Below are 7,184 nucleotides of genomic sequence, written 5' to 3' on the forward strand. Positions count from 1 at the left end.
CTTAAGCACATTATTTATTAAAAATAAATACAGTCAGCCCTTTCTATCTGTATATTTTGCATCAGCAAGTAAGGGTGGATAGAAAATATAGTATTATTCACTGTAATCCCAGGTACTTAGGAAATCGAGAAAAGAGCATTGCTTGAGCCCAGGAGTTTGAGGCTGTAGTGAGGTGTGAGCAAGCCTGCGCAATCCAGCCTGGTGAGAGATCTATCTCTTAAGAAAACAAAATACAATACAGTATTGAAAGCAAGGAACCACATATGTGAATGGCCAACATTTTACTTTTAAAGATGGTGAACTATAACTTGCCAAATTATTTTTTTGTTTTCAAACTTATATTTTTAAATATTAGTATTGCATACAGAAAATGATTTTGCTAAAAATATCACAAAGTAGAAAAGACACAAATCCAGTAAAAAGGCTCTAAAGTGAGTGACTTTATTTCTGTGGAACAAATCTCAACAATCATTTTTCATTTAGCTTTGTTATGTTACAACTTTCATCACAGAATGATACTCAGGACATGAGCCTGAATCTGAGAAGCTCAGATGTAGCTAATAAAGAACTAACAAAAAATATAAGGTAAGAGAATTATGAATGTGTTTCTAAAAACAAAAAAAATAAAACAGAACTGATACATTCCATTTGGACTCTTAGACATGATTTTTGGAATTATTTTCTGTTTTATCTTATTGCCTACTTCACTGTCTTAACAATGTGAAGATCAGGATGTCAAAGGGCATGAAGCATGTGGTGAGAGTTATATTATGCTAGTTAGCCCAAGGGGACTAGACGTGGCTTCAGATTCCACATACTCAGCTACATTTCCTCACTGAGGCACGGGAAGGTGATCCAGAACATCTTATCTGGCTCTGTGAATGCTGTACTTAAATTATTCTGAAAATCACTCGAAAAGATGAAATATTAAATAATTTTCACTACCATCTGGATTATTATACTGATATATCAATTTGATTTGTTGAGTGGTTTGTTCACCGTCAGCCTGTTAATTCCACAGAAGAGGGACAACTTTTTATATATGCATGTCTTTTCTGCAGGACTTGAGTATGCACAAATTTCGATATTTATCCAGGTCCTGGACCCAATCCCCATAGATGACTGATTAAAATCAGTTTTGCTCTGAAATTTTATTTTGTGTATGGAAATACATTTTCATGAAACTAAAACTATATTCATTTTATTTTGATTTCCAATATTTTTGAGAATGATTAATGATCACCTGATGTTTCTGTAATGAGCATTTATTGATCTTTAGGGTTACCAGATAGACTTTTTTATAGGTAGGAAAAGAAAAAATGACTCCCTCTTATAATATCAATTTTCCTCTTTTTTGTCCTGTGGAAAAATATCATAGTTGATTTCTTGCAAGCCATTAGAACATTTCAAAATATATGTAGTAAATGATAAATATAATATATTCTCATGCAATGTAATATAATTTTTGCATATCTTTATTTTCAATATCTTTCTGTTTCTTATTTTAAAAGAATATATGTTTATTTTAGAAAATGTAAAGATCAAGAAAGCCACGGCAGAAATTAAACATCTCCCTAGTTCCATCAGAAAAATCATAAAAGGATTATATTCTTATGTGTATAATTCTGGCCCCTTTCCTATTTTAAATATATTTTTGTTTATGTATACACAAAACCCAGTAAATCCTTCTATATGTAATGTATATACTAAACATATATATTTTTTTCTATGTTTGGTATTTAGAGGTGCTTTTCCTCCTACATCTTGACTATCACAATTTTTTCTACCAAACATTGACCATCTCCAGGTTGATCTTATATGTATCGCAGAAGGGGTTAGGTCATTGGACAGCCAGAAATGACTCTGTCTTTCTGTCCAGGGATTATCAAAGAGTTGGGCTCAGGAATAAGAGGATGTTTTAGAAAGTTTGATTGGTTGGGCAATGGCAGCATATTTTTAACTTACCCATTGCCCTGCTTATTTTGTTGTTGTTCTTAAGCTACAGGTTCTCACACTGTCTCCCAAGCTGGAGGTCAGTGGTGGAATCTTAGCTCACTGCAGCCTCAAACACCTGTGCTCAATCAATCTTCCTACCTCAGGCTCCAAAATCACTAGGACTAGTCACGTGCCACAATGCTTAGCTAATATTTGTACTTTTATTTGTCGAGATAGGGTGTCCCTATGTTGCCCAGGATTGTCTCCAACTCCTGGCCTCAAGCAGTCCTCCCACCTCAGCCTCCCAAATTTATGAGATTAAAAGCATGAGCCACTGCTCTGGAGCTTATTTATTTACGTCAGAGTTTGTTCTTCTCTTCCCGGTCTATTGCATGAACTATCTGAGCTCCTACTGTAAAATATTCTTCTGCCGTGGTCATGTGAAACATTACAAAATTGTTTCTGATGATTCTTCATGTTTTATGTCACATATTCTAACATGATAGTGTGACTTTTTAAAAAAGAACAAAAAATAAAATTTTGGCTAATCACAAACAAGACTTTAATGATCACTGTTGTGCTATAACTTATTATAATGCATTAAAAAATCAGGACTTATTTGTAATGTGCCTTGAGACAGATACTTCAGTCACTTGATTTCTCAGACCTCAGTTTTCTTCTCTGTGAAATACTAATACAAACTGTGTGTAATTTATTTTGAAGAATTTGGAAAATTGTAACTAAATACTCTTATCAAGAATGATTGCTGTGTTTTCTATATTGTTACTGTTGTAGCACTGAACCACTTACCACTTTAAGTTTTTGCTCAAAGTGAAAATATAATTAATTAATATGTATTTCATAGACTATCTTTTTTTTTTTTTTTTTTTTTGAGACAGTCTCTCTCTATAGGTCAGGCTGGAGTTCAGTGGCATAATCAGCTCACTGCAACCTCTGCCTGCCGGGTTCAAGCAATTCTCCCTCCTCCTGAGTAGCTGGGTCTACAGGCATGCGTCACCATGCCTGGCTAACTTTTTGTAATTTTAGTAGTCGGAGTTTCATCATGCTTTCCAGGCTAGTCTCGCACCCCTGACCTTGTGATCAGCCCACCTCTGGCTCCCAAGAGGCTGGGATTACAGGCTTGTACTACCTTCCCTGGCCAGATTAGTCTTTAGAGATGGTTGAATATGGAAGTTCAGTTGACAAGTGACTTGTTCAAATTGTTAAATTAGAAATATTCAATGTTAAAATGGTAGCATGCTCTTGTGTTTCTCTTCTGTAACATTTAGGCAACTAATAAAGACCATACTGTTTTATCAACAGGCATGTCATCCATGCTCCAAGCAGCCACAGCAAGTATTCAAGGGAGTCATTTTCAGGAATTTCTGATGCTCTGTTTGATATTGAAACCAAAGTGGATCTTTGCTAAACTAAGGGAGAAGTGAAGAGAAAGACTGCTGTTGCAGCCTTCACAGTGCAGGCAGCTGCAGAGGCTTTGAAAGAAGCAGCCTGAGAGGGTTCTTTAGAGAATCCATAGAGATTTTTGTGGTATATCATTCAGAAAGACTTCTGATGGGTATATTGGTGAAGTTTAAAGGAGTATATTAGAAATAAAGCTAGACATTATATACAGTCATGTGAGTGTTCATATATTTATCTGTGTATATATTTTTCTTTTATTTCTTTGTTATGGACTAAAAATAAAAAAATAATAATTAGGCAAAAAAATAATTATTATTCTGAAATGGAAGAATCAAACTCAGTAAAACATCCAAGGGGAATGGGTAAATATGGTAAAACCCTCATCTGGCATTATCAGGGAATCAAGTCTAATCTGTTCATGTCACTTCACACATAGGAAAGCATCAGTGTGTCCTAGAGCGCACTGGGGAACATGCACAACTGCTCCAAGGCGGAGGCCTCACGCCCTGCCTGGCCCCCCAGGGCTCAGAGGATCACTAGCTCAGCACATGGTTGAGAAACTAATTAAATTACACTTTTAGTAAATGTAATCACTGTATAGCATAAGAAATAATTTTTTATTAAAAGTATTTTATATAAAACACTATCATATAACACACAAGGTAGAGAAAAATAGTAATGAAGTGAACATTTGTGAACCTACTAGCTATATTAAGAAAATAATATTTTCAATATCTTTGGGTCCCCTATGTATTCACGACAGTTGTGCTTTTTCACTTTCTTGAATTGTTATGTTTATTTCCTGTTATTCTTTATGATTTTATCATACATGGCTATATTATTTACATGTTTTATGTTTTTGTTTTATGTAGTTTACTATTTTTTATAAATTCAATCATGCCATGTATATTTTTATGGTACTTGATTTTTTTCCACAGGTTTTTAAGTGTTCAGATAGATAGATAGCATTTATTCAAATGAAAATAAGATTCATGGACCATCAAGACAAAGAAAATACATAATAATGTGAATAAGGAAAGTTAATATAAAGAATGATTAATTATAATAGAATTTGAGCAATGAAATATTGTCTAGTAAAGTGTAAGGAGAAGTCTAAATAATATGTGATGAGCACATATAAGGAATTGCCATTGTTTCCAGGGTGAAGTTTGAGAAGCCAATGAAGAGTCCCCCCACATCTTGCCCTCACTGAATGTTGAAAGTTGCTGTGGTGCTGCACATGAAAAACTTTTGGTCAGTCCGAAAAGTATCACTTGCTCAGAGGGAAGAACCTGGTACCTGGTACCCAGAAGTGCCCGGATGTGGCTGGGCGGTGTCCGAAGGCTGCGAGCAGGTGCTCACAGGCAGAAAGCTCATGCAGCGCCTGCCAAGCCCAGATGATGTGGAAATGGCCCTGGAGATGTATAAGCTGTCTCTGAAGATTGAACGACTTGAGAAAGAGAGAGACAAATCGGTGAACACCCATCAGAAATTTTCTGAAAAAGAGGAAGCAAAGGACTTATTTTTTCCTTTAAGTCAATACACAGAATCTTCATTCATCAACTCTACTCTTCGTTAAGCACAATCACTCTAAAAAGTGTCTGGGCTAGAACTTTATTACTGCGAGAGAAAATGTGTAGTTATTGGTAATCTAGCCTTTTGTGGCTCATACGTCTACTTTCCTGGACTTGAAGTACTGGGGGTGGGTGGCACAGAGTAGGCCATGGCGAGGCGTCGCCACAGCCCGGACGGTGCTTCTGCCACTGCTGCTCCGTGGAGATCGTCCCACGCCTGCCGGATTATATCTGCCCAAGACGCGAGTCTGGTTTCATCGAGGAGCTTCCAGAAGAGACCAGGAGCACAGAGGATGGTTCTGCCCCCTCCGCAGCCCTCACGGACTGGAACCGCTGGAACCGGCTGCCTTTGGAGAACGTGGACCAGGATCTCAGGACCTCAGGGCCACAGACAGTTCGCTCTCGGCATCGTTGACGACAGCGTCGAGATCCCCACGCTCCCTCCGGGAGCGCAGGCTGACGACGGCAGGGACCCCGAGCGCCGGGGGGAGCGAGAGCCCCACTCCCGGCACCCGCCCCTGGGGCCCCGCGCCGCCTCCCCCCGCGGCGGGCCACCGGCCGACAGGAAGGCGCCCCCACGCTGGAGGGGGTCGCCCGGCGCTGACGGACATCACGCCCGCCGCCGTCCCCGGCCTCGGTCCCTGGGGAGCTCCGCCCTCCGACCCCGCGGACCGCGGCCTGGACGCCATCCTCACGCGGCCGCTCAATCCGTCTGAGAACCCGGCCCCCCACCGGCGGACAGAGAAGACCCAGGCCCTGCCCGCCGACCCGGCCCCGAGGGGCACCGGGCTCCGGGCGGGAGCGCCCGTGTGCGAGGACGACCGTGCGCCGGGCCGGCGCGGGCGGCGGCTGCCCTGCACCCCCGGGTCCGCGGCGGCCGCGTGGTGCCCTGGCGGGAGCAGGGGGTGCCCGCCCGCCGGCCCGCCCCAACCTGCCCCTTCTCCTGCCTTCGCCGCTGTCCCCGCCAAGCACGGCGGCTGCCCCGGCTGCCGGAAAAGCCTCACGGGACAGAACTCGGCCACGAACCCCCTGGGCCTGGCGGGGCTGAGCGTCTCCCCGCCCTCCTCCGCCTCCAGCTCGCCCGGCAACGAGAACGCCGCAAGGAGCTCCTGAGCCCGCGTCTGCCGGCACCCACCCCGGTCCGCACCCGCTCCCGCCCGGGGGACCTGAGGCTCCGGGGAAAGTGCGGGGCCTCTGCCCCCCACCCTCGGCCGGCGCCACGTGGCCCTCTCAGACCGTGGGCCCCGGCGGCGCCGCTCCTGGCTGGTCCGCACCGCAGGCCCGGCCTGTACCAGGGCAAGACCCGAGCCCGGCCCACGGGCCCCCTGGCTTGGGAAGGCCTGCGCCATACGGCCCCTGCCGGGGCACCCCGGCCTTCCTGTCCTCGCTGTCTGACCGCACCTTCTAAGCGTTCAGTGGCGGAAAGGTTTTTATAATTTTAAATTATTACTGCTTTGAAATAAATGGACGTTTTCGCTCACATGCTGGCCATGCGTGAGCTGTGGCAAGATGGGGCCCAGCTGCTCCGCCAGTGCTGCGAGCACCGCCAGGACAGGCCGTGTGGGCCCCCCAGCCTCCGCCTCGGCTGCCTCCACAACCCAGAGTTTGGGGGCTCGGGACCATGACGATGACCAGCAAAATTCAAGAACAAAACTGCTACAGCAGACTTTTTTAAAGGAAAAAAAAATGTGTATCTTGAAACTTATTTAAAATACACCGCTTACAAAGGAAAACAAACAAACAAACAAACAAACAAACAAACAAACAAAAAACTTGGTTTCAATCCACACTTCAGGACTCCCTGGAAACTTGCCTTCTGGGCCACTTGTAAAGCTGTTTAGGTAGAAATGTCATCTCTGAGGTGCTCCACTGCAAATTTGAAAAAAGGCCAGTATCAGAAGAAGCTCTTGGCTGCTGAGGTCTCCTGGTCACCATGAACTTGAAGAAGTGAGTGCTATAGCAGCAGCCTTAACTACAGAATCTGGGAACTGGTGTACCCCTGCATACCATCTGGGCCAGATACCGGAGATGTCATTTCCAAAGCAGATTGGAAGCACGTTTTTGGAATTCTCTCCAATGTCTTCTACTCAAAAAGACTGACATCTTAACACTTCACCATATATATATATATATATATATATATATATATATATATATATATATATTTAAAAGGTCTAGATCTATTTATGTAAAAAATCAAGAGCGAGTGGATAACCCAAGTTTGGATAAATGGTGCATAATAAATTTATTCAT

The sequence above is a fragment of the Saimiri boliviensis genome, chromosome 10, assembly GCF_048565385.1.
Source record: "Saimiri boliviensis isolate mSaiBol1 chromosome 10, mSaiBol1.pri, whole genome shotgun sequence".
In the NCBI taxonomy this organism is placed as follows: Eukaryota; Metazoa; Chordata; class Mammalia; order Primates; family Cebidae; genus Saimiri; species Saimiri boliviensis.